This window comes from Pteropus alecto, unplaced genomic scaffold (assembly GCF_000325575.1).
Source record: "Pteropus alecto unplaced genomic scaffold, ASM32557v1 scaffold177, whole genome shotgun sequence".
NCBI lineage: Eukaryota > Metazoa > Chordata > Mammalia > Chiroptera > Pteropodidae > Pteropus > Pteropus alecto.
In genome coordinates, this window is record NW_006442207.1 from 1,744,915 (window position 1) to 1,769,559 (window position 24,645).

General features: G+C 44.0%; 1 long non-coding RNA gene across 3 annotated transcripts in view; it reads right to left on the reverse strand.

The window, feature by feature from the left end:
• The window catches only part of LOC107196329, a 30,173-nt gene extending 5,546 nt beyond the window's left edge, over positions 1-24,627 (reverse strand). Inside the window, exons 1-6 of one of the 3 annotated variants that reach the window (XR_003042851.1) lie at positions 24,047-24,627; positions 18,861-18,948; positions 17,429-17,651; positions 15,675-16,514; positions 5,262-5,402; positions 4,872-5,183 (exon numbers count right to left, since the gene is read on the reverse strand). This is a non-coding gene — a long non-coding RNA (uncharacterized LOC107196329). Of the gene's footprint in view, positions 1-4,871; positions 5,184-5,261; positions 5,403-13,585; positions 14,801-15,674; positions 16,515-17,428; positions 17,652-18,860; positions 18,949-24,046 lie in introns of those variants that run through there. The other 2 variants (XR_001517727.2, XR_003042852.1) reach the window with 2 other exon arrangements.
• Between the last annotated feature and the right edge of the window lie 18 nt (positions 24,628-24,645).

Below are 24,645 nucleotides of genomic sequence, written 5' to 3' on the forward strand. Positions count from 1 at the left end.
GTCGAGACGGGGTCATTGGTAGCGGCTGTGGTGGGGATGTTTATAACGGGGGAGGCTGGGCACACGTGGATATGTGGGAAATCTCTGTATCTGCCACTCGATTTTGCTGTGAACCTAAAACTGCTCTAAAAAAATAAAGCCAATTAAAAATTTTTTTTAAAAGATCAGACCCTAAGATCTCCACATCTCTGCAGTCTAGGGCCATTTAGGCCTGTGGTCATTGGGTTCACTGTGTTAAAGCTCAAAAATCATTTATGTCCAATTAAGAACCCCAAAGCTGGAAGCCAAAGACTAGCTATGTTCCGTAGGTTAATAAGGAAATAACGTGGATGACATATTTCAAGATAATTCTACTAAAAGTATATTTTAAGAATTGGAACCTGACGAAAACACTCAGTTATCTGGAAAGTTCTCTACTTGAGACAACTGAATACTATGTAATGTTTACTGCTGCACTCCTGGTGAAGGACATGGCACTGACCCACTGGTCACTAGAGGGTGAACATTCTCCAGTGAGGATTCTGGCTCCAATGTGCTCAGGTTCTGCCTTACCCTGCAAGCCTCTACTCTGACTCCATCTGCTTAAGTTCACACCAAAAGAAGGCTCCAACAGGGCAAGGTCCCAGAAAAGAAAGGTGAAGGATGTCCAGGTTTCGTGTCCTCTGAGGTCCACGTGATTCCACAAGCACCTCCAAAAGCCTTTAAACAACACTAAGAAAATTCAGACTCCTTAAACTAACCCCCCACTATCCCACCCCTAAAATGCTCCCAAAACACTAGTCCTTATTATTCAAGTGACCCAAGAGAATTCCTGTAAGACCAGCACCTCCTGGCCACTGATGGAGAGGGACAGAGGATACAGTGTCCAAAGGGCCAGAGGGTGGGAAGAGTGCCATCAGGCCTAGCTGGAATATTGAGAAAGAACTGGAACTTTCTACCAAAATAGCTCCTCTCATACACACATCAGCTTTCACCTCTGTATTAGTCAGCTATTGACACATAATACTGCATGACAAACAACCTTAAAATATCAGTGACTTACAAAAAAATACTCATTTTTCTTCTTTGCAGCTCTGTGACTCAGCTGGGGTTGCTCTCTTCCACATGTCACCTTCTGGGACTTAGACTGAAAGCACAGTGGCTACCTAGGGTACGTGCTTCTCAGAGCAATGGCAGAAGCACAGAGAGAGAGCCCAAATGCACAATCGCAATTCAATTCTCTCTCACATCTCATTGACCAAAGTATGTCCCATGGCCAAGCCCAAAGTCAAAGGGAGGAAGGTTCCCCTGCCTACCATGAAGCCACGGCAAGAGTGTCGATGCAGAATATTCCTATACAGAAGTGAAGAACTGAGTTCAATTTTTCAATCTACTACAACCTCCCACTCAACCCCTACTTGCCCTTCCATTTCCCCCATCCCAACTCAGTCTTGAAAGCTGCAGGTAACAATTAAGTCAGCCAGCCTTGTCCTTCCAGGTGGCCAGCACTTTCCCTGAAGCTTCTCTGTGCTCAGGTTCACAGTAGATGACATCGGGATAAGGTTGACATGACTAGCAAGATTACATGGGGATAAGTTCCATCTTCCCACGGAGAAAGTCCTGAGGCCATGGTTCTACCTACCTATGTCAGAGTAGAAGCGTCCAGTTTTGCCTATTTTGACACATTTCATCATTTCTGGTATCCAAAGCCACCAACAACTTACAGTCAGGGCTGAAAACAGGGCTATTGGCTGAGCTCCATATCTGACAGAGACTCGTGTCCAAGGCATATTTTTATCATTAAGCCCCTTCTAACAGTTAAAACAGCAGAACACTCTTGAGGTGACTGGGCAAAACTTCCTCAGGAAACATGCTGATTTCAACCACCTGGGCGGAGCAGATGCTCTGATCTGCTTTTTATCTTGTTGAATACCTTTATTGATTTATTATCTCCTCCTAACGAGTATAAAGGGAGATCTCATTCGTTTCCTCATGGAGCTTCCACAGGCCCCAGGAACTGAAGTCAAGCGGATGTTAGAAAACAAGAAGCTTTTTAGGGTGTACCTGCTCTATGCCCGGCACTGCACCAGAAGCTTCAGGCATGCAACCAACCATGAGGCATGGTCCTTGTCTACAGAGAGCACAGACATATGGGAGAATCATCAAGTATACAGATAGTACAACCTTAGGAGTTTTGAGGAAGAAGTTCCTCTGGGCTGGTTGAGCAGAGATGGTACAATTGGAGATCATCAATGTTTGGTATATAAGAGAGCTTAAGACTGGGAAAGATGAAATGACTCGCTGAATGAAGATGGTAGAATTAGAACTCAGTTCTCCAGAATTTGGGTTCCAGGTAAGTCCATGCTGTCATAATGGACATCATCAATAACTTTGCAAAGTTATCTTGCTTAGGCTTGTCCAAGGCTACAAAGATGGGGATGGATTTAAATAAACTCCACAATGTCTTTCAAAGTCTAGGTTCCAGACATGACTTTGCCACTTTTCAGTCATTTAATTCCCAGCAAGTCATTCTACTAGAGCCTGACTTTTTTTATCTGTAAAAAAAATGTGAAATCATAGAACATCAGAATTTAAGAGAACTTGCAGACCGTCTAGTCTAACCATCCTCGAGATGCTTGAATTCCCAATGGAGGAGATGTAGCCTATACTTGAATAGCTTCGATGACAGACAACTCACCACTCTCTGGGGAGGCATCTATCATCTTTGAAAGTTCAATTGGAAAGTCCTTTCTTATAGTGAGCTAAAATTTCTCTCCCTGCTTACTTTACTGGTCTATCTTTGATCTCCTCCTTTGAAACAGGCAGAACCTGTCCACTTTCTCTTCCATAGGATGCATCTTCCTTCAACTGAGGACTTGATTCATGGCACCCCTGAGCCTTCCCTTCTACCTGTCAGACATCCCCAGTTTTTTCCATCACTTCTCACATACCCTGGTTTTGAGTCCCTTCAGTAACACAATCTCTCTTTTCTGGACAACCTTCTACTCCTTTTTATACCAGCCCAGAGCAGGGAAATCCTCCCCCTTCCCAACAACAGCATTTCTATCCCCACAGATAGAAATTAGAGCAGTATTTCCTCCCAGACATTAGGATCATACCACACTTCTTTTCAGCCAACTAGGTCTGTTTCACACATGTTAATAAACCACACTTCTTTAGTTTCTCATTAGGTGACTGCCCTGGATTAATCCAAACACTGAATCTTACACTTATCTTTGTTATACTTTACCCTCCTTGATTTAACTCTCTGCTCTGAATGTCAAAATCCATTTGTATTTCTGAGTTGTTTTTTTGTTGTTGGTTTGACTTACACTAGAGTGTTTTGTTTTAAATTTTTAGAGCATGTTGAGACCTTAAAAGAATCAGTCCAACTCTCTCATTTATTTATATATTTATTTTCTGTTTTCTTTGTGTGATTTTTTTTACTACAATTAGTAGAGCAAGTTGTGAATGGTCATTTCACAGAAAAGGAACTACTAATGGCTCCTAATTTTATATAAGATAGCTACCCTCCTGATACATAAGAGAAATGAAGATTACCCACCAAATATGTAAAGATCAAAAAGTTGTCAAAAGCATGGGAAAGAGGCATGCTCTGATATCATTGGTGAAAACGCAAATAGAAAATTCCTTGAAAGCTATGTGAAGATGTCTACCAAATTTAAAATACAAAAAAAAATACACACATATTAAAAGTTGACATGACACTGATTGAGACTTTTATGAATTTATTCTATACTCAGACATGTATGAAATTAATTAGGTATGATGATTTATACCCAACACTGTTTACAAAAGGAAAATATTGGAAACAACATAAATGTCTATCAATAGGAAACTGATTAAATAAATTATAGCACAATACACAATGGAATATTAAACAGATGTTTTAATAAAGAGGAACTTTCCACCAATGGTCACAATGAAAACACTTGTCCTCTCTTCACAATCAGAAAATTGGACTGAAATTATTGAAAAGCAGGAAGTATAGGACTGTGACCCCTGAGAAAGAAAATTAAAATTATGAGCCCTCCCATAAATCCAACTTTTTGCCAGGGCGGGGGGCACTTTTTATACTGTGGCACAAACTGGGGGAACCCAAATGAAGTATGGTGGACTTGCTGAGATAAGAAGAAAAAGAATGGGGTTCACTGAGGTTAAAGTAGTTGGAATTGGGGAAGTAGAATACTAGAAAAGGACTCACGTAGAGAAAGTTTCCAGAAATCTCCATGGAGAGCCCTTGAGTCTTTTGTCTGAATACCAAGCAGTGCATGCACAGAATGAGACTCCACAAAAGCAGGCAAAGAACAACTACCAGGGTAATAAAAACTATTGGAGCTCACTCAGAACTAGATGTTCAAGTACCAACTACCCAGATTGGAGAGACTTCCTTCAACATCCAAAGAATCTAAGAGACTCCAAAACACCCATGCTTTAGGAATAGGGTTAAAGAAGTCCTAAACTAAAGGTTATTCTAGTCACATCCAACCAGTTTAAAAGCAATTCCTGAAATGACTGAGTTATTCCTCCAAGTGGATTAACTGCATGAAGAACAAAACAGTTTTTAAAGACAACAAAATCCACACACTCAACAACAGAATCACATGCCCAGTATCCAATCAAATCTTGCTAGGCAAGCAAAGAAGCAAGAAAACGTCAGTAATAGCAATAATCAGGAGAAAAATAAGCCAACAAAAATAGACCCACAAATGGTCTAGACGATAGAATCAGCAGACAAAAACTTTATAACCACTATAGTTTTAAGGATTTTTTTTAAATTAACATAATTAAGAGGAAATAGAGAATATCAAAAGAATAAAATAAAACTGTTAAAATGAGAAATATAGGAAATGAAAAGTTCACGCAAAAAAAAAAAGCTTAAAAGCAGGCCGCAGTGAGTACGATGACCAACCTTGAGAGTGCTGGGTTCTTACCTGAGCCGCCCTGTCTAGCAGCGATATCGCCATCTCTCTTCAAGCTCGGCCCACTTCGGAGAGTCGGAAGCAGATCGGTGCCAGTGCCAGCCAGTGAGCCGCTCTGAACGGACCTCCTGGGGCCACTCCTAGCCCCAGCACCCGGACTTCAGCGCCTAGCTCAGATGATGCCCTCGGGAAGGGCGCCGCCCCAAACATCGCGATGCTTTCGGGCCCAGCCTCACACTTGCGCAGTGTGCCTAGTTCCTGCTGCAGTGGGGAGAAAGCATTTTCAATGGGCCAGACGTGGTGACGTCACAAGGACGTCGCTGAAGCCCCAGTTCCCACCTTGTTCTGGGCGTGGTAGGCTGGGCCGTCAGCTAGGGTCATCCACGCAAAACCTTCAGATTTTGTCATTTTTCCCCTACTCGAGACAGCCAGGGCTTGGCAGAGCAGCCCTCAGGTAATTGTTGAAGTAAACTTCAGTAACTGAAATGAGTAAAACAATTGTAAATAAATAAAGAAACTTAACAGCAGGTTAGACACAGCAGAAGAAAAGCGATCTTGAGAAGGGGACCACAGAAACCGTCTAATCTGATGCACAAAAAGAAAAAAAAAAGGTCTGAAAAATATTAGCAGAGCCTCGGTGACCTGCAGAACAACATTTAAGCAGTCTGACATGCATATACTTAGAATTCCAGAATTTGGAAGAATTTGCAAAGAAAAAAAAATGGCTGAAATTTTTCGAGATTTAACGAAGCATTCCATTTGCCAATCCGAGAATTCCAATGAATCCCAAGCAAGATGAAACAACGAAAACGACATCAGGATGCAACATAATAAAATTGCTGGAAACAAATAAAGAGAAAACCTTAACATCAGAGAAATAAAACTTACAGAGGAACAAAGCAACAAGGACTGTCGACTCCTTTTAAGAAAAATGCAATGCAGAAGACAGTAGGATAATAGCTTTTACGTGCTGAAAGTAAGATAGGTATATGATAAATAGATGGACAGATATAGATAAAAAAAGAAAATCTATATCTAGCAAAAATCACTTTTCAAATGGAAGACAAAATAAAGATATTTTTATAACCCTCACCCAAAAAAGAAACAAAAAAAGCTATAAAATATTCTAGCCAACAGATCTTTACAACCATGAAGTGAAAGAATTCTTTCAAACTAGAAGAACTTAATACCAGATATAAACTCAGATCTATCTCTATAAAGGAATAAAAAGTGCCAGAAATGGTAAATATGTGGATAAATATATAACAATTTTTCTCATTTTTAATCCTTAAAGGATAATTGACTAAAAGAAAAGAATGACACCATATCGCAGAGTTTATAACACATGTACAAATAAGATAAATATCAATATAACACAGAAGACAGAAGTATAGTTATAAGATTTATACACTATCTGAAATTATATAATATTGTTTGAAAGCAGATTTTTTATTAAGTTAAAGTCGCATGTTATAAACCCTTGAGCAATCATAAGGAAAAGAAAATGAGGTGAGGGGAACAAGGTATAGCTAATAAGCCGATAGAGAAGACAGTAAAATGTTAAAAATGACTCAACTCAGCCAAGAAAAATCAGAAATAAGGAACAAAAAAGTAAGACAAAGAAAAAGCAAAAAACGTGATGACAAGCTTCAATCCAACCACATCATTATTACATTGAATTTAAATGGAATAATCATACCAATTCAATGGCAGATACTGTCTAACTAAATAAAAATGTCAAGACCCAACTATATTCTGTTCAAGAAACACACTTTAACTATAAAGACACAGAGAGTAAAATTAAAAGCATGGAAAAGACATAGCATGACAATAATAACCATAAGAAAGCTGGAATGGCAATATTAACATCAAACTAGACTTCAGGAAAAGAAATGTTGCTACATATAAAGAAGAAGATTTCATAACAATAAAGGGGCCAACTCCTCAATGAGACATAACAATATTACATGCGTATGCACCTATTAACAGCTTCAAATTACACGAAGCAAAAACTGACAGAACGGAAAAGAGGAATAGATCATCAACACTCCTCTTTCATTAATTAATAGAACAAGTATAATATCAGTAATTTTATAGCATAACTGAAGAACTTTCTTAGTCAACTAGAATTATCGATATTTATAGAACACTATACCCAACAGCTGCAGAATTTATATTCCTTTCAAGTGTTCATGGAATATTCACTAAGAGAGACCAAATGTTAGGTCATAAAACATTTTTTAAAAAATGTAAAAGGATTGAAAATTATATAGAGTATGTTCTCAGAGTTAAATTAGAAATCAAAAAGATACCTGGAAAATTCCCAAGTATTTGAAATTAAACAATACACTTCTAATAATCCATGGATAAAAAAGAAATTACAAGAAGTAAAACGAGATATTTTAAACTGAATGATAGTAAAATTACAACATATCAAAAATCAGTTTTATGCAGCTAAAATAGCACTTAAAGGGAAATTCATAACTGTAGTACCTATATCAGAAAGGAAAAAGTCTCAAATAAATTATCTATAAGCTTCCAAATTAAAGAAAAGCTAATTAAATTCAAAATTAGTAGAAGAAAGGAAAAATAAACATAAGAATAAACATTAATAAAATAAAAACTTTTTAAATAATAAGGAAAATCAATGAAATCAAAAGCTAGTACTTGAAAAGACAAATAAAACTGATAAAACTCTATCTAGATTGAACAAGGGAAAAAAACATGAATATCCAGGACAGATAAAGAAGGGACATCAATACAGATCCTACAGACATTAAAAGGATCATAAGGAAATAAATAAGAGGATTGTATGTAAAACCTCATGCCCATAAATTCAACAACCTACATGAAATGGAAAAATTCCTGGAGAGACAAAAATTATCAGAACTGATGCAAGAATAAAGAAAAAATTTGGTTTCTGTATTAAATAAATTGAATTCACAATAAGAACAAAACCTACTAAAGAAAATTGCAGACCCAGATGACTTCATTAATAAATTCTAATCAACACTTAAGGAATAAGTAATATCAATTTTACACAACCTCTTTCAGAAAATTAAGAAGCAAGGAATACTTACCAACTCATTCTATGAAGCCAACATTATCTGATAACAAAACCAGATAGCACAAGAATAGAAAATAAACTAATATCCTTCATGAACATAGACATAAAAATTCTGAATAAATATTAACATATCAAATCCAGAACTATTTTAAAAGGATAATGCATTACAACCGAGTAAGATTGAAAGATTTTTTTTTTAAATTTGGTATTCACCACATAACAGAATAAAAGAGATAAGTTATATAATTATCTCATAGATGCAAGAAAAAGCATTTAACAAAATTCAAAACACACTTATGATTTTACAAAATTCCCAGTAAACTAGGACTAGAGGAGAAATTCCTCAACCTAATGAATCAATGGTATCCATGAAAATCTCACAGCTATAATCATTCTTAAGGGTAAGATAGTCAAACTTTTCTCCTTAAGATGAAAAAAAAAGCAAGATTTTCTCTGTGTCTCTCAGCACTCCTGTTCAATATTGTACTAGAGATCCTAACCAGTGCAATAAAGCAATATAAAGAAATAAATGCATAAGAAAGTAAAATAGTCTCTACAGATAATATTATTGCTTAGGTAGAAAATCTTAATAAATCTATGAAACAACTATGAAAACTAATAAACATTTATCAGATCACAAAATTCAAAGTTAATATACAAAAATCAATTGTATTAATAGGAAACAAAAAATTAAATTTAAAAAATAATTTAATTTACAACAGCATAAAAAATAAACAGACTACTTAAGAATAAAAGTTCAATATGTGTAAGACCTCTACACTGAAACCTATAAAACATTGCTCATTGCTGAAAGAAATTAATAACTTTTAGAAGAAACTTTATAAATTGAGGAATATACCATGTTCACAGGTTGAAAGGCTCAATATCATCACAAGTGTTAATTTACCGTAAATTAATCTAGACAATACAATTCCAATAAAACTTCAATGGGCATGTTTGTAGAAATTGACATGCTGATAATTAAAATTTATATGGAAATGCAAAAGACTTAGAATAGCCAAAAGAATTTTAAACATGGAAAATAAAGTTAGAGGAATTGCATTACTTGATTTCAAGACTTACTAGAAAACTATAGAAAACTACAATAATTAATACAGTGTGGTATTAGAGTAAACACAGACATATGGAGGCCAGAAATAGACCTACACACAATGGTCAATTGATTTTCACAAAGGCACCAAGTTAATTGTATGAGGAGAAGAATAATCTTTTCAACAAATGGTGCTGCAGTAAGTAGATATTCATATAGAAAAAAATGAACCTTGAACTAGAGCACACTATATGCAAAAAAATAAGTTTAAAATGGATCATAGGCCTGGATATAAAAGCTAAAATTATAAAATTTCTAGAAGAAAAGATAAAACTTTGTCAAAATTAAAACTTCTGCTCTTCAAAAGACACTATTAAGAAAAAGAATAGGCAAGCAACAGACTATAAGAAAAGATTCACAATATATATGTTTCACAAAGAATATGCATCCAGAATATATAAAGAACTTTTATAACTCAATAAGAAGATAAACGATCCAGTTGAGGGGTAGGGAACAGGCAAAAGATTTGAACAGACACTTCACAGAAGAAGGAAATGGAGCTGCTTCTATCACTGACGCGGTGACCCAATAGGCTACCTTTCCCAAACTCCTGCCTCAGCCCAGGGGAGGCACTCGTGAGAGACTGGAGGGCTGGGGGAAGAAGCCAGGGTGTTTCCTCTCCTAGCTCTCTGCCTGGGTGTCTCCTCCAGCAGCAGCTCGCGCACGAGTCAGCTTCCCCGAGCAGACCTGCCTGATTCCAGGTCACACTGGGCTCCAGTAACGTCGTCGCTTGCCTTTATTTCTCCAAGTTCAGGTGGGAGTGGTTTCCTATGCTGACTGATCTGAGTTACTTTACTGAACTCTGTCTTTTGGACCCCTCCATATCACCTGTGTGACAAATTCCCTGTATTGTGCTGACTAATCTGAGTTACTTTACTGAACTCCCTCCATATCACCTGTGTGACAAATTCCCTGTATTATATTCCCTCTGTTATAAATACATGACCTGATTTCTGTTTTTCTGGTCAGCCCAACTATACAGATGGCCAGTCACCTGGTACGTAGGACCCTCGGGATTTGCAGAACATTAATTGTCATTGCCTATATGCTTGTTCAGAGTCTACTGCAAGTGCCAGTTCTCTGTCAATCGCTTTGCTGAGGAAGCTTTGCATCCCTCCAATCCTTTTAGTAAAATATCTGCTGCTAATTACTTATTACCCAAGGGGATGGCTTCTGTTTTCAAGGTTTTATGGCCAGATGTCTGGTTCTGTTATTTGTTTCTGGGGTTCATCTCTGGTATAGGAATGAGGGGAGTAATTTATCTTTTTCCTCTAGTTGAGAAGAGTAACTTCCTGATTGAGATCCCAGTTAACAGATTTTTTTTTTTTTTTTTTGCCTTTGGGCAGAATCCTGCATACAAAGTCCCTTCCTATGTAGTACATATGCACTTCTCCACCCTGCGCACGCCATTCCATGCCAACCATGTACGACAGCTCAGGCCTGTTACTGTTTGTTTAGCAATTTCACACACAACATGGTTCAGGCAGAATTTGCTTTGGTGCTGGGCACTGTGGAGGAGACACGAGTATGTCAGACAGAGGTGACCCCAGCAGAATCAGCTACATAATTTTCAGGGCAAAATGAAAATGCAGCGCACCTTACTTAAAGAATGTCAAGATGACAACAGCAGAGCATTAAACCAAGTATACAGTTCGTACTCCCATGCATCCAGCTGTCTCCCCACCTCCCCCAGCATAGTGCCATGGGTTTACAGCCTGCTTTGAGGAAATCAGATTTAGAGACCTAAAACAGTGCCATACGCGGTCTGTGCATGGTCTCATGGTTTCTAGGAGGTGACTGTTCCAAGGATAAAGGACTCCTCCTGGCCACGTGGGCAGCTTGCAGGGAGGGCCAGAAGGAGGGCCAGAGGGAGATGTACTTCCTCGTAAATTCGGCCAGGACAAACGGACCTGTTTTACCAAATAATCTATGCCATGCTCACCTTGCCCTTCACCACCCCTAACCCGGCACTATTTTGGTACCCAAAGTTTTCATAGCTCTGTCATTTTCTCCATGGGCTCTAGTCATGTGATTTTGTGTTGTTAGAGAAGCCAGCTGAGACCTGACTAAGCTAAGGGAGAGGGGGAACCTTTAGCCTGAGCTAATAGCACATCAATTAATCGCAACCTATCCATGCATAGAAGGAAAAATCTCAGTATAGAGACACAGGAATTGACATATGTACAAGTTATGGATAAGATCTGGCCCCTGGAGACAGACCCAGCTCACGGAAGCCACAGATATAGTCTGGATGAGAGAAGGGACCTAGGTTTGAATTGTAGCTCTGCCACTTGCTATGTGAGCTTGGGATAAAAGATATCATATCCTTGATCCTTAGTTTTATCATCTATAAAATAGTGATAATATTTATCTTATTTGAGGATTAAAGCTAATACATGTAAAAATGCCTGGCTTAGAACATATGCAGAAACAGATTCTCAAAAATGGTAGTTTGTACATATAAATACATGTATTATACACATAGCTATATTGTATACACATATATTGATACAAATCTGTGTTATATATGTGGATTTATGTATATATGTTTTCATATGTCTCTGTAAATGTAGTTGTGTAACCATTATATTGAACAACTTTCTCCAAACTCTCCCCACTCCCCTCTGCCCCCAGGCCAAGCCCATTGTCCCTTTAAACTAGCTCTGCAGGGAATTCTTGCTCTGGGATAAAAATCTCAGTCAGGTGCCATCACTTTTCTGGTCACTCTTAGATAACAAATGGTCTTATGGTCACTTTCAGTTCTACGCACAGTCTCATTACAGTATCTAAAATGTCAGGCCCGGGGTTATACTAACTCGCTGTCTACCCTCACCAAGTGCAGGCCTCCCCAGCTCAGGCCAGCTTTAGCCAGGGAGGCTGCCGTGAGCAATGATGACTCTGTTGTTTCTCCATTTCTCTGCCTTAAACATCTCCTCATCCTGCTCCCCAACTACCCATGAGGTCCCTGGGTTTGGAGGAGAGGAAAAAGAGGATTTCCTGGTTCAGATGTAATCGTGGGCTGCTGACTCTGTTCAAAGCTCACTCTTTTTCTTGAGGGGCATGATGCCTTTTCTGGTTTTTTTCAAGTAACTTCTGGGAACTTCTCCTACTGCTTAAGGCACCCCACCCCCTGGGTTTTCAAAGATCCCCTAACTCAAATGTTCACAGTTGGGGTCATATTGCCCCACCAGCCAACTATAGGTCCCCTTGTCTTATAGGAATGCTCATATGACCAGGCCCCCAATTCTAGGAAACATATGTCAAGCTTTCTGAGTGGTCCCCCTTGAGCCTGTCTCCCCTGGCTTGAAGTAAGGAGTCAATACCACCCCCTGGGGCAGCAATGAGGGGGGTGGGGCAGAAAAGGTTGTGAAATGGGGAAATCCACCACATTCCAACCACTCCCTTCAAAGACACCCACTGTCCTGGCCTCCTCCTGGTGAGTAACATTTTTGTACCCTATTTTATGTAGATGAACACCCAGACAGAGAAATGATAGTCTTCATAAAGGTTACCTATGCATTAAATTGGAAAAATTCAAATTATAAGTATGAGAAAAATAATCTGGAAAGACAATTTAAAAGTAAATCTATTGTATATTATACTATTCATGTATTCCAGTTTTTGAGCACATGCTGTACTGGGCTAGACTCCGGCCCTACGGTGGCTCCTACCTGGTCAGGGAGACACCCATGACCAGACAATTAAAGGGAAGTAGCAAAAGACAAAACTCAAAAAGGAGGATCAGACCAAGTATGTGAGCCTTATACTCCAGGCTAAGAAGTTTGCGTTTGCTCCATAATCACGTGGTTTCCCCATCAGGCATCCCTACCCCCTGACTGTCTAAGTAGGCATTTTTGAGGAATGAGTATCTGTGAGCTATGTTCAGCAATTCTAGAAGCTTGGCAGGAACCATACACTTACCCAAGGTAAATCTGCATAGTTCAATAAGACATTAAGTTTCTCTGCTTTAAGCCAAAACTTTATTAGTACTTATCTCCTCCTAATCAGCAATTCAATTGACAGTCATGTGGCTTTGATTATTTGTAAATGGAGACACGAATTAATTAAAAAGCCATGGAATTTGGTCTACATATGGTCCATAGAAGAAAATTATTATAAGAGGTGCCATGGAAGAGGTTTTAAGCAGATGCGTGAGCAGATCAGACCTCAGTTTGAGAACCATCTGTGCAGCTGCCGTGGAGAAAATGGATTGAAGGGACAAAGAATGGAGGTGGGAGAGCCTGACCAGAAACTGCTGTGGTCACCTAGGAGAGGCTTGGAGTGACCCAGGCTCCATCCATCTGTCCATCCACCTATCTACTTATCCATCCATCCATCCATCCATCCATCCAACCACCCATTCAACAAATTCACTGAACAGCTACAATGTGCCAGGCGCTGCACTATGAGCTGGAGACCCAGCAGGAAAGAGCCCAGAGACAGAGTCTGCCCCTAACAGGCATGCCCTCCACAAAAAAAATCACGCAAATGGATGCATGGTTAAGGATTAGGATGAGTGCTGAGAAGGCAAAGTCCAGGGTGCCAGGACAGTAGGGACAAGTCCTGATATTGATCACATCATTGTGCTTTTAAGGTCTGGGGAGATAAATGGGCTCCCAAGAATGACATGCTGGAAGAACCAGAAAATCCACCACTCTTTACCACAGAATAAGAAGGGGCTGTGTCTGCCTCCCGCTCCACTGCATGGTACCATACTTAATCCAAGATGGCTCCAGCACAGGGTAGGTATCACTAAGTATTCACTGAGTGCATGAATGAAAATATACCCAACATCTAGGCTGGCGTTTTATCTACTTAACAAACATGTCACACTGTTTAGCATGTAGCAGATACTGCTGAGCTTTTCAAGTATTAACTCAATTAGTCCTTATAACGACCTTTAAGAGGTAGATATTCTGAGCTACCCCACATTACAGATGATGAAACTGAGGCTTAGATGGATTAAGTCTGGCTCCAAGGTCTGTCTGCACCAGTGGTTCTCAAAGTGTTGTCCCCACACCAGCAGCAATCACATTACCTGGGAGTGTGTCGGAAATGCAGATTCTCAGGCCCAGATAAAAAGATCAGCACTCTTCTTAAGGAGCCTCTAGCTGATTCAAACAACTACTGTAGTTCCAGAGGCACTGGGCCATACCTACTGAATTGATCCAATCATCAGAATTCCCTGTGGTCTTGTTAAAACTATAGTTTCTTAACACCATACCCCTCCCAATCTATTGAATCAGACTGAAAGTGGACCTGGGAATCTGTATTTTTTAACAGATCCCTCAGCAGATATTTTGGGGGAACATTCATTCATTCAGGCAATGCACATGTTAGCACGGCACTGGAAGAAAACCAAGAGTGTGGGTGTGAATGTGCAGGTGGGTGGGTGTGTCTGGCGGATGGCAGCTCTATCTTTCCTGAAAGTCTAGTCAAACACTGCAGCTGTTCCATCCTGGAGTTGAGAGGGCTGCGGATCGCAAGTGAAGTCACAGGTATAAATCTCCTGGCCCGACCCTGGGTGTGTGCCGTTCACAACTCCCTAATCAAAAGAGCAGATTCCATCTCCGGCAGGAATGTGAATACTGCCTCAGCCAGAGCCTTGCAGATCAGCCTCAGAAGTCCACTGCTCCGGGCAAAAGCTTGCCTTTATTGCTGTCTCTTTGAGAAGCAGAGATCGTCCTTGCCAGGGATTTCCTGTAATAAATACCTTTGTCATCTTGACTAAAGAAGCTGTTGACCTGAACCCCCTTGGATTGAAATATTACCTCTGTCTACCTCTCCATGGTCACCTGGGCTATAAAGGTGTTTGGGTTTGGGGGAGGCTGGGGAGAGACTGAATCACCTCTGAACAGTGTCATGTCCCCTCTTCCCCCCAAATCTCCTGGTTTTCACCTACTACTGAAAACCAAAAATTGGATATAAGTTGACAGAACTTTTAAGGTTAGTACTTTCAAATTAAATAGATAAAGCCAGGCATGTGGATTTTAACCCGGCTTTCAATTTATGATGCACATTTTAATATTCATGATGCTCAATCTGCCCAAAACAGACAAAAATGTACTTGACTGGACCATAGGACCCGTGAGATTTTGGTCCTGCTCTGCCGCCATTTACCAGTAGGGCCTGTAAACCTCCCTGAGCCTTGGATTATTGTTTGTAAGGTGGTGATCACACCCCCACCACCAACCTAGGTGGGAGGAATATACGAGAAGATGGCTGTGGAAAATGCTTTGCAAACTGTAAAGTGCTCTCCACGTGTAGGAGGTTATCATGGCATCAGAACAAGAATGGGCCCTATGCAGACCCCAGACCAGTAGCATCAAACACTGAAGAAGGTGGCTGAGCACTGTGATGTCCCAGAGCAGGGAGATAGGAGATGTCCACTCCATGGGGACAATTGACTTTCACAATGAAATCTAGGTCCTCAGCTTATCAGTACAAACCCAATGGGCTATTGCCAAATGGATCCAGGGAATCATTACTCTTCCCGGACACCAGAAAAGTCAAGATCTGACCCTTGGAACCCAGCTCTGGAGATAGAGATGTTAGAGACACGCAGGTAACTTACTCGCAGTGGTCTGCTGGAGCCCGCTCACGCTGGCTTGCAGGAGCCAGCGGTGCATCTCTGCCCATCTCTGCCTTCAGTGATGTTGCATTATTAGCTGGAATGAGCCATGGTAGAAATATCTACACCACGGAAAATGGCAAACACTACAAGTCAGGAGCCTTTTTTTTTTTCTTTTCCCCTGGAGTGATCCCGTCTCTTTTCACAGTCTCGATCCTCAAGCCCTTCCTTGCTCAGCACCTGTCAGAAGCAGACTTGGAGATGAGAATTTATTTACAAGTGGTTTATTAAGCGCTCCTAGGAGAGACCAGAGGGAGGAAGTGGATTAAGCAGGACAGGGTGCCATCCCAGGTGAGGTCCTGGTGCCAGCCTGATCCCATGAGCAACTCGGGTATAAATTACACCTCAGAGTTTGTCTTGCCTCCAGGAGAGGGAGCTGGGCTTTCATACTCCGGCTCCAGTTAATCATTGGCTATGGACCACCCCAGTTAACTCTCAGGCACTTTCAGCCCTCTGCCTGGGCAAATCGCTCCAATAGCTCAAAGGCAGCCTCCAAAGAAGGTTGCAGGCAAGAGCCATTGGAAGCAAAATACACAGAAGCTGGTGAGTGGTCACACTGAGAGGGTAAAGGGGTCCCTGTGGATCGGACCAGAGCTTCTACAGCACCCGCTCTGGCACCATTGCTAATACTTAACTCGAGAATAGAAATCAAAGACTTCAGGGGGAAATACTGTGGTGTCAGGAAGAGAACACCAGGCTTGGGCTGGGATCCCAGCCCTGTCTGTTCTCTGCTGTGTGATCTTGAGCAAGTCTCAGCACCTCTCTGAGATTCAGTTTTACCATCTGTAAAATCAAGATAATAAACAAACCGTCACTGTCTCTTAGGGGTAGTATGTGCTTTCAATAGAATTATGTGGACGAAGTGTTCTATAAACCATGGCAGGGTTCGGGGGAAGGGCTCCTGTCATGGAAGATGCAGCCTGCTGTCTGTAATATCTTCAAGCTCTATTCCGAAACTCAGCTTGGGATTTCCTTCTTTCTCTCCTGCACACTGCCCCAACTTCATTTACTCTCTCTCCCTAACGGCTTCTATGTTTGTACTTCAGGTTGTTAAAACTCCTAATTCAAAAGAACCCAATAAAATGTTCTGGAGGCACTTGCTGGTTCCAAATAGATATATAAGAAGCAGATTGGCCAGAAACACAAAACTTAGAGCCCCCACCAGGGCAGAGGTACATTCTGTAGGCCGCAAACAACGGCCCCCAGCCTGCTGAGCAATCTGCAGCCACTTCATTAAATCCTAATCACCAGGACACCCAGCCAGGTGGTAAGGGTTGTTTGTCCAGGGCTGTGTGAGAGGTCCTGGAGGGGAAAATATGCACATCTTACCTGGAAGCCATCCTAAATGGGTCCCCCAGCCTGGGGTCGCAGCCCCCTGTCCACATTGCCCATCCTGTGATTAGGGACCCTTCCCTTTCTCCAGGAGCCAGGCTTAATGCCTGACCCAGATCTGTGGGGTGGAAACCCAATGCACTCTCAACCCAAAGGGCTGCTTCTGCCTTGACAGAGGAAAAAGCAGCTGATCCCCAAGGCAGGTGAAAGAAAGGCTGAGAATCTGCTGACTTAGTTAATTTCATCCACACTCTCTTCAGCCTGCTGAATGGAAGGACTCTAGCCGCACGAGGACCGGCCAGGGAGCCCGGGGGTTTGGCCTGAAGCCTTGGCTTTGCTGATGATCACCTGGGCAAGTCATTTACCTTCTCCGGGCCTCAGTTTCCTCATCTGCACAATGGGGGTAGTAATACAGCTCCTGCCTGTCCAAAGGGTTGTGAGGAATACGATGGAAGTTGGAATGTGTAGGTGGAGGTAGGATGAGGCTCGGTAGCAGATACCCCCTTTGCTGATGAAGAAAGCAGAGCAGCTGGCTCCAAATCTCACGCTCTTTCTGCCTCAGAGGCGAGCTCCGGAGGGTTCCCAGATCTGGAGAAGATGACAGGCCAACATTCCACCGCTCATTCATTGGGTTGGGGCCTTCTGGAGTCCATCTATGCTGGGCGGTGACAATAATGACACATGCTGCTGCCCACAGGGAGCATTTTCCCTCCTGTGGAAGCTCTGCCACCAGACCTCTGCCACTTAGCTCCAGACCACAGGACAAAGTCAGAGTGGAGCTGCTATGTCTGACTTCGCTGGGCACTTTATCAAGGCAGAGAAAAGGCCCCGCCATGAACTAACAGGCCACCCTGCAAATCAGGAGGTTAGGCTTAATGACAAGAAGAAAACTAGCAATAACTAGGTGTGTTGTGCCCTCAATCTGTGCCGGGTGCAGTGCTAGGTACTTTGGGTACGTTCTCTCAGTCCCCCTGTGGTCTTGTGAGATGAGAGAGCGTCTGCTGGCCAGGGCCACACAGCCAATGAGGAGCAGCGCAAGGCTCGCAAGGCTCGCAAGGCTCGAAGCCTCGTCCTTCTGCCTTCAGAGCCCAGGCTCTTGTCTGCGACCGCACTTTCCCTGACATGCCGGGTGACTCTGAGCAAACCCCTCCTATCCCTGGGCCTCAGCTTCCCCACATGTACATGGTTGGAGTAGGACGAGCTGAGATCTCTTCCAACGCTGACAATCTAGGATCTTGACCAGGCAGAAGGAAGCGGGGGAGTGGCCCCTGGCTGGTCTCCAGGACCTGGAAGGACCACTTCCCCAGAGAAAGGGACACAGAGCCTGGCTGGGCCTCCACCAAGCGAGAGGGGGAGCCCCAGGGCGGGGGTCAGCCCTGCCGGACAGCTTCTCCCTGGAAGCCCAGTCTCTCACTGAGAGCAAAGTTAAAGCTCCTTCGTGACCTCCCAGCAGCAGGCTGCTCACGGTAAGCGAACTCCCGCACTAATGAGCCCCGAATGTCAAGTTCCATCAGTCAGGCTGCCCGGACATGAAGCGATGAAACGTTCGTTCCGGGAGGAGGTCCGTTTCTCCTGCCTTTTTCTGTTTTTACAGTAACATTCATCACTGCTACACATGAATATAAAAACCAGATGGAATCCCTGAGACAAGGAGAGGGTCTTCCCATCCCTGTGCAGTAGGACCAAGCCCACAGTAGGCAGCTCGGGTCCCTGTGGGCAGGGAGGGCCCGGCTCTCCGCTCCTCAGCAGAGCAGCCTTCCAACTAGGGCCACAGGATGGCAAACCCCTAGGTCTTACCTGTCTCTTCTCTGCTGGGTTGCAGGTGGTCTGGAGCAGTCTGGCCATGGACACTCACTTCTTCTATCCGGGTGCCTCTGTCCAACACCTGAGCACATGGCAAAGGCCAGTCACAGAGAGCACACTCCTATGAGGCCGGCCCGCAAGCACAGGATGCTGAACCTGTGTACACTGGACCAGGAACAAGCCAGGACCAAAGTCTGAACCTCTCCTCCTCCAGGAAGCCTACCTTGACCACCATAGCCTTCTTTTTCAAAGTCGTCCTACACTTTAAGACCAAGTCACATGACTTCCACTCACCACCAACATGGAGTTGCCATGCTGTCAGTCTGATTATTGACCTCGTTTAAGAATGAAGAAACAGAGGCCAAGAAACTTGCCCCAGGTCGCACAGCTGCTAAGTGAGTGGCCACTATAAGCGGACGTGCACTTTGAACCATGGTAGGAAACTGGATTCTTCATACTAAATACACTGGATTCAACATACGGCCACTTCTTCAGAGGTCTGAACGGCTGGCTTGAGTGAGGGTCTGTAAGACGGACCATAATTTAATGACCAGGGTCTGACCCCTTTCTCACCGAGTCAAGGGCAGCCTATCTCCTAGCCACTTCTCCTCTGGCCCAAGTCATTGATTTCAGCTACCTTTTTAAGATCCACCTCACTAAGAGATTTTCCAAGACTGACGCCCCAGACGGGGAGGGACATGATCCTGTTTCTACCTTGTAAACTCTTCCTTTCAGCTCACGCATTGAGACAGACACTTTCTCTTCTGTTTCCCAGGATCCACCCACCAGCACTCCCCACCCCTGTCCTCCCCCCATCCTCAGAGCAGTCCGTTCACGGAACCCAGTAGCCATTCGTCCCAGTGCCCCCAACAACACACCGGTGTACTGTGCACTCACTTGCTTTCAGGACAGTAAGTAGTTTTTTGGTGGGCGGCCAGTAAAGGGGACTGGATATGGGCGGAGAGGGTACACAGCCTCCTCCCCAGGGGACTGCCCCAGGCGTGTTATCGAGTGCTCCTGAAACCCTACGCCGGGCCCGGTGGGGCAGCCAGGTGTGCCCCAAGACAAGGCTGTTTTTCCTTTCCTTGAAGAGGCCTCCCCCTGCCGTGCAGAGGGGGGCTAAAGAACTCTGCTTCCTATTTCAGGGCTGCCTGGGCCACCCTGCCAGTTGGAATCTGCCTTCAGAGGATCCTCTGGCCGGGTGTGCTTGCTCTTCCCTCTCCCTGTTTCTGAGAACCTATATCTACTGCCTGGCCTTGCCTCCTGCTTTCCATCATGTCCACACCCCCACCCTCCATCTACCTCCTGACATTTCCGGGGTTGGTCAAGGTTACCATCCTCTTACCTCCCTCTCCACCCTTCCCATCAACCTGCTCCCCAAAACCTCCCCTTACTGCTGCAGCCCCCAGCGAGCTCTCCCTCAGCCCCAGGCCGAGCCTGTTACTCCTTGGTACAGGCTGCAGATGGGCTTGTCTGAGGCCAGACAATCTCAGCTCAAATGCTTGCTCCGTCATGTGCTGGCTGTGTGATCTTGGGCAAGACTCTGAACCTCTCTGAGCCCAGCGTCCTCATCTAGAAAAGGGGAGCATGAGAGTCCCCATCTCTGCGGTCACTATTGAGGGGTGAAATAAGATCATAAACATAAAGTTCAGAGCCCAGCACATAGCACATTCAATAACCATCACAGCTAACAGAAACCATAATAGGATCATATAATATATCCACATTCTAAATCAACGCCCTCCCATCTTGACTCTTTTAATGTATGGTTTCCCGGGGCGAGCGGGCCTGGTGGGCATTCTAGGCTGACCCCTGGGAGACCGATCTGCCGCTCTTCAGTGGGAGGGACACGTGCAGGTGACGATGGAGCTGTTGATTTTTGACTGTTTTATTTTTACATTATAATTTGTTCATACTTCATATATAAGTTTAATTCTATTCCCTGTGGGCCACTTCGAATATATATATATAGTAATGAAGCAAGAAAGGTAGACACACAGAGACAGGCAGAAGTGACAGGGAAGAAGAGACACGAAAAGGCCAGGGCTGAGGGAGGGAGCAGGGAGGTGGGAGCAGTAGGAGGTAACGGAGGAAAACCTGAGCAGCTCTGGCCAAAACCGGACACTGAGGAGCAACCAAGATGGACGAGGACCAGCCCTGCTCCCACGTGCATTCTTAGAAACCATTGGAGAGACTGGATTTATCTGGGGCAAAAGAATGGCAGGCTCTGTATGGAGAGAGGCCCTAGAGGACTGGTAGGGCAATCTGGGCAGAATTCCTAGAGACAGAGGGCTTGGAGACTGCCCTGAAATAGCAAGGATGGTGTGACGGGGCAGTAAGGGGACAGAAGAAGGCACTTTAGATCCTCATGAGCAAAGACCAAGACCAAGAACTTAAAAGGTAACCCCAACTGAAAAACTACCCAGCCTTGCTCCATTTCCCCAACACGCACACACCAATATATACGCATACGCACACATCCATATACACACACACGCACCCATGCACACGCGCACACACACACGCACACACAGCTCACTGAGACAACTTCTCCCCTCCTCTTATCACCCACAGTGTCATCCACACACACCTGACAAAAAGCTCCCGGGCTTTGTCCCCACTGCTGCCTATTGCATGTTTCTCAGAGGCTGCTGGGAGGGCTCGACACACAAGCAAGGGTGAAGGAAAGTAAGGGGAGGTCCGTAGGGGTGACAGTCAGGAGAGACTGCTCAGCGAGTCACTGGCACATCCTGATCGGTCCAGGGACTGCAGACACCTGCCACAACGACTCACCTGCACGTGTCCCTCCCACAGAAGAGCGGCAGATCGGTCTCCCAGGGGTCAGCCTAGAATGCCCACCAGGCCGGCTCGCCCAGGCTTAAGGCCCCTGGAAGCCCACAGGCCAGCCTGGCCCCACCACACCCCCAAGCTATCCATTTCTCCCTCCACCTTTCCAGCACAGGTAACAACAACGATCTTGAGGAAACTTGAGAGGTTGGCTCCTTGAAATGGAGAAGGAGGTCAAGGGAAACATTTCCCAACTTTCAAAGGAAACTGTTTGGGATAATTAATCAACACATCACCAACACCAAGGAATTGTTTCATATCAGAAGACATATAATTAAAGAAACAATAGCAGGCTTGTGTATTTTGTTCCTAAAGAATGCTAATTATGTTTAGCACCCTGACACATCCAAAGGTTCTCCCCCAATATTTAGAAATCAAACAGAAGTTGGCTCTGCGGTTTCTCTTTGCCTAGACTTAGAACAGGGAGGGTCGTGGAGAGAAACGGTTCTCCAACAGGTCTTTTTTGTCCTGGAATTGCTGCACCAGTGAGGAAAGACACTGGCAATTACTAAATTGCACTCACTATTGCTTAATTACACCTTCGGATCAGCACCTAATTTGCTTAGGGTGCAACTGAGCTGCCGTGGGTGTAATTACTTGCCAGGGACTCTACTTAACAATGCAGCCACAGCCTGGGGAAACTGGGAGCCATGTTTAGTTCTACTTGGAGAGGCTGCGGCCCCATAGCTGTGGTTTCCAGGGCTCAGACCCTGGCAGGCCAGAATAGAGCAAGGCAGCCCTGGCCCAGCTGCTTTCTAGAAGCAACCCAGGTGCCAGGAAGCTCAGAAAGGTCCATCTGGAAGTGTTCAGAGAGCAATTGGGAGGATTCCCCTGGGCTGACCCTCTTGGTGGGTCCTTCCCCAGCTGCCCCTCTGAGGAGGTGACTCTGGAGTGGAATGGCAGCGGCAGCTCTGCCCAGGTTCTGCCTCAGCTATCCTAGAGCCTGGTTCCCATGGGTGCTCCATGCTGGGACACAGCCAGGGAAGTAGTAGCTAAAGGTGCTGGCACCCAGAGTGGACAGGTGCATGCCCACAGGGACCAAGGCCCCAGGTAAGGAAGCAACCCCCGCCCCCTCCTGAGACTCCTTGAGCCCTACTAATGTCTGCAGTATGGCCAGACTGGCAACATCAAGATCCATGGTCCCCACAAAGGAAGGGGAGTCACTCACATTACCCCCCACCAAAGAGACCTTGGAAAGGAAATCTTCCAGATGGGAAGAGGGCACCAGGGTTTGCAAATGGGCCTGCCATCACTTCACAGGGAATAGAATTATTACTACTAATCATGGTATTGTGGTCAAGCTTTTAAAAGAATCCTGTTAGAGATACATCCTCAATTTGTTCCTAGTGAAAAGATACTATGTATGCAATTTGCATCAAATTAGCGATGGAATGTGGAATGCCTGGAAAAGACTGATAAAACAGGATTTAGTTAAATATTTGTATTAGTTTGCCATGGCTGCTGTAACAATGTATCATTCTATTGGTGTTTTAAACAACAGAAATTTATTTTCTCACAGTTCTGAAGATGAGAAGTCCAAGATCAAGGTGTGGACAAGGACGGTTCTTTCTGAGGGTTACGAAGGAAGGATCCGCTCCAGGACTCTCTCCTTGGCTTGCGGATAGGTGGCCACTTTCTTTCTATGTCAGTGCAACCTCTTCCCTCTGTATGTCTGTATCCTAATTTCCTCTTTTTATAAGAACATCAGTCATAATGGATTATGGCCCACCCTAGTAACCTCATTTTAACTCGATTACCTCTATAAAGACCCTATCTCTAAATAAGGTCACATTCTGAGGTGCTGGGGCTTAGGGCTTCAACATATGAATTAGGGAGCTGAATAAGTCCCCTCTGTGCTGCCTGTAGATGACAAGTGACATCTTAATCAACATGGCATCATTGACTTAACTAAGCAGCAGCTTTCCGCTTGAAGTGATCTACAGTATTAGACACCACTTCTGTTTTTCATGAAAGACATAATTGCAGTCACTTAAAGTGGGGGGACAAAGGGAGCAGGGAGGGAGAGGGCAAATTGAGCCCTTTAGGAGGCAGACCTCTTGGGCAAAGGGAGTGCTTTGAGGCTGAGGGAGCCAGGACAGAGAAGCCAGCTGCATCCCCACCCCTTATGCAGCCCTCACCAACACACTCAGTCATGCCTGCCTACTGTGGTCACACCTATGTTCACCCACACACACTCACACATGCACTTGTGAGTTCTCACCCACAGACACAAACATGTTCACAGCCACTTACTCTCAAACATTGGTACATTCATGTGCACTCCCAGTTACGCAGCCTCACTCACAAGTGCAAATGCACCTGTGGTTACTAACCTTTTACATAATGTTCAGGAACTTTGTGGTGGTGAATAGTGGTGGTTGTTGCATCCCGGACCTCTGAGCTGGGAAGGAGGCAGGGGCAGTCCCCAGCTAGATGCATGCCAGTGAACGAGACTGCTCAGAACAAATCAGATTCCCAATAAAAAAGTCACATTCAATAATATTACATCCAAACATAGAATCCCCACTGCGTAAGAGGTCTGGGGGTATGGGGCTCACTGAAACTCAGCTCACATTTCACTCTCCAACCCACAGGGCAACCATCTACCAGGAAGAAAAGATGCTGTTTCTTAAGCTTCACAGACATAGTGTGGGCTGCAGCAGCTCCATCCCCATGGCCACGTGCACGCTTATACATCCATGTACCTGATCCACGTGCTTAAAGTTACGTTCTATGCAAGCACCTGCAGGTATCACCAGCATGCAGAGTGCATGGCCAAACATAGGCACGAAACTCTCTTCCTTACCGTGCTCTCTCCCAGGGACCCAGGCACAGATTCTTCAGCTTATTCTTGGCCTGGGCCGATGATGATGCCTTGTACCCCCAGGAAATCGCCCCCAAAACGGGATCCAGTGACCAGGCAGTTCCCCCA